A 3,608-nucleotide genomic window follows, 5' to 3' on the forward strand; every position below is an offset into this window, starting at 1 on the left:
GAGCAGCTCCTGAGTTGAGCGTCTGCCCCCTGGTGGTCAGTGCGCCTCATAGCAACCAGTCATTCCGCTGTTTGGTCGATTTGCATATTAGCCTTTTATTATATAGGATACTTTTTTTTTTTTTTTTGTAAAAGTAAATGCAACATGTAAACATTCAGGATTGATCCCAATCTTCTGGAGTTGGCTTTTCTGGGGTCAGGGAGGAAATGTTTGTTTGAATCACCATGCACTCATCTTCCACTGGAATGACTGGAGCTCCCATCAGTTCACCTGACTACGGAATAGCACAGGACTGCTCTGGGGAACACAAGCAGGCACTCTGGCCTCTCCTCATGGGTCACGCCTTAACATGGTTCTTTCCTGTCCCCCTGCTCTCAAGCAGATCCTTAGTAATAAACAAAACACTAGCAAAAACGGAGTTATTACCTCTGGACTCGCTTAGATAAGAGTCTCCCTCAGCTTGGACTGAGGCCCCAGGCCCCAGAGGTGCCATTCTGACTAGATTGCATGAAGGGAGTGGGTGCAGAAGACAAAATGGCTAAACCAAAATTGGGAGCCACTCGTCTCCATCTGCAGCTACAACCTAAGATGCCTACAGATGTGGGCAGTGTGGCATGTGCACAGGAGAGAGGCAGAGGAATGGGATGGGAGGGAGGGTGTCCTGGGGGAAGTCTCTGCCTGCTCGCCTTCACTTCTTGGCCTTGCCCTGGGCAGCCACAGCCTCCATGGCTTTGCGCACAGTCTATTCAATCCCCAGGAACTGCATGGGCTCGATGGGCTTCAAGTTCTTGTCCAATTCATAGGCAATGGGAATCCCAGTCAACAGGCTCAGCTCCATGACAGCTTCTTCAGAAAGCCCCTCCAGATGTTTGACAAGGCCCGGAAGGCTGCTGCCATGGGCTGCAATGAGTACCCGTGTACCCTCCTCAATCAGGGGCACTATTTCTTCATTCCAAAAGGGCAGAGCTCTGGCAATAGTGTCCTTCAGACTCTCACAGGAAGGTGGCTGATCTTCAGTGAGGTCTGCATACCTGCGATCCTTGCTGATGTTGCTATAGAAGGGATGGTCAGGCTCCATCGGTGATGGTGGGATATCATAGGAGCGCCTCCAGATCTTTACCTGGGCCTTGCCATGCTTGGCAGCAGTTTCTGCTTTGTTAAGGCCAGTTAGACCCCCCCACAGTGCCACTCATTGAGATGCCAAGTCCTCACTACAGGCAGCCACAGGTGGTCAATGGCACCCAGCACTGTGCAGGGGGTCCGAATCGCTCTCTTCTGCACTGAGGTGAAGCAGACGTCAAACTCATAGTCGGCATCTCACAGTGCCTGCCTGCTACGTTTTGCCTCCTCGTGCCCTGCCGGGCTTAGGTCTACGTGGTACCAGCTGTCGAAGCGGTTCTCCAGGTTCCACGCGCTTTCGCCAGGCCAGATCAGCACCAGCTTGTAGGCGACCGTGGTGGCGGTTCCGAGTGCAGCGTAGACCCCTTGTCTTATTCTTTTTAATCAAGATGCTACTGCTATTATTATTAACAGTACTGATCACTGGTGGTTGGGCCTCCTGAATTTTAGGTCTATGATGTCCTTTGGACAAGCTGTTCACTTAACTCTGGAATGTGCACTTTAACTCTTTTTTGGATAGAATGAAATGATAATGATATAGATGATAACCCTACGGCCACGTCCTCCATGGGATTGTTTCAAAGGCTGCTCAAGAACCTCCTAGTTTACTGCAACACACCTGATTCCCAGACACTGTACTGGCAGCTGCTGGAGTTGAGGCTGAATAGGGAGGACATGCAGATCCTGAATGAGAGCTGAGCCCACCCTCAATGTCAATGCCACCCATGCAGATGGCACAGCAAATGAACGTAAAGGCCTTTCAGTCATAAGTGGGGCGTCTTAGAATCTTGTCTCGTTCTAATATGTATGTGGCAGCAAAAGAGATGCCTGCCCTGACCAAGGGGCAGCCTAGCTCTCCTATGCGACTCCCCTCACATTTACACCAGCACCTGAAATGGGGCTCTGTGGTTAGACCTGGGTTTTCCAGGTTCAGCTCTTCCCCTAACTCGCCGTGTGAGCTGGGAGAGGTCCCTCCACAGCCCAGCTTCATCTCTGTGGATACGATCACTAAGGTCTCTTCCCAATAATTCATGTGTCAAATAGCGCCTCCCATTGGTCTCATCAAAGTGCAATCAGTCAAGGCAAAAAGAAAAAAAAAAGGTTGATTAGATACTAGAGCAGCTTTGAGTTTGATATTCCGATCCTCCAGGGTAGCTGAAATGACTGTGTCTGAGTTTTATTTCCCTTCTGAGTGACAGGAAGGAAAGGACTGGAACCTCGGATATAGATGCTTGATGCTGGACCTCAGCTAAGTGAGAGCAGTGAGCAAGCGGAGCACCAAGCCTGTGATGTGGCTGGACGCGATCCTTCCGACTGCGGCACAGCCATCAACACGCTGCTGACCTCACGGACCAACGGTCGGAGGGAGCGCTGAAGGCTGCCCATCACATTTCAGCCCCTCATTCCATTTCCCGCTTACCAAGTAGAACCTCAATAAAGATCATGTAACTTTCAAGTCAGAAACATAGTCCTCTGTTTTTATTTTTTTGAAAATATTTAATATTTATTAAATAGTAAAATATTTGATATTTATTTTTATTTTTTTAAATATATTTTTTATTGATTTTAGAGAGGAAGGGAGAGGGAGAGAGAGATAGAAACATCAATGATGAGAGAGAATCATTGATTGACTGCCTCCTGTATGCCCCCTACTGGGATTGAGCCCACAACCCGGGCATGTGCACTTGTTGGGAATCAAACCTAGGAGCCTTCAGTCCACAGGCCGATGCTTTATCCACTGAGCTAAACCAGTTTGGGCTAAATATTTGATATTTAAATGAATCAAAACTCATCGTTCCCAAACTCCATATGCATGCACCCACAAAACCATCACCATAGTTATGATAGTGAACATTGTCAGCCCTTTCTCCATCCACTTCACCCCCAACCCCAAGCAAACAGCTGGAACAGAACACAGTGGCCTGTCCAAGAAAGAGTGGTCCCTACCCTCTCTTGATGGCTGCCATTTGGCAAACACGTTGAAATATATGTGATGGATAAATATTTTAAAACATCCTTATTAATCCTTCTCCCAAATGAGCATAGTAATGGTCTAAGAAATACATGCAGATCCCAAGCCAAATACCGATTTGTTCAATTACAGGATATTTCTGAGGAAGGAACTTTTGCCTTGATTTCTCTCTCCTGCTTTTCCATTCCTATAATGAGGATAATAATTGTTTTAAATGGTGGAAGCAGAGACTTAGAAAAGCCTGTACTTGGTGCTTGATACTGTGACCCAGGCGATGACAAAGGGTCTGTATTCTGTCTACCTCGGGAAGGTGCCCTCCTGACCAAAGCCACGAGAACCACCTGGACTGTTCTTTTGATAACGTCCGAGCACTGATATTATCTACCAATCCCCTGGGCATGGAAACCCCTGCCTCTGCCCAGCACAGTGTCCTCTCAAGGGCTCTGGAGGTTAGGAAGTGTACTCAGTTCCCTGGGAAGTGTATGGTACAAGAAGAAAGCTGCCTCCTCGCGGGGGG

At 48.2% G+C, this 3,608-nt stretch overlaps 1 pseudogene; it reads right to left on the bottom strand.

The window, feature by feature from the left end:
* Window positions 1-568: 568 nt before the first annotated feature.
* Window positions 569-3,608, bottom strand: part of LOC102441129 — a 14,136-nt pseudogene continuing 11,096 nt past the window's right edge.

Source organism: Myotis lucifugus, unplaced genomic scaffold (genome assembly GCF_000147115.1).
Source record: "Myotis lucifugus unplaced genomic scaffold, Myoluc2.0 scaffold_102, whole genome shotgun sequence".
Classification (NCBI taxonomy): Eukaryota; Metazoa; Chordata; class Mammalia; order Chiroptera; family Vespertilionidae; genus Myotis; species Myotis lucifugus.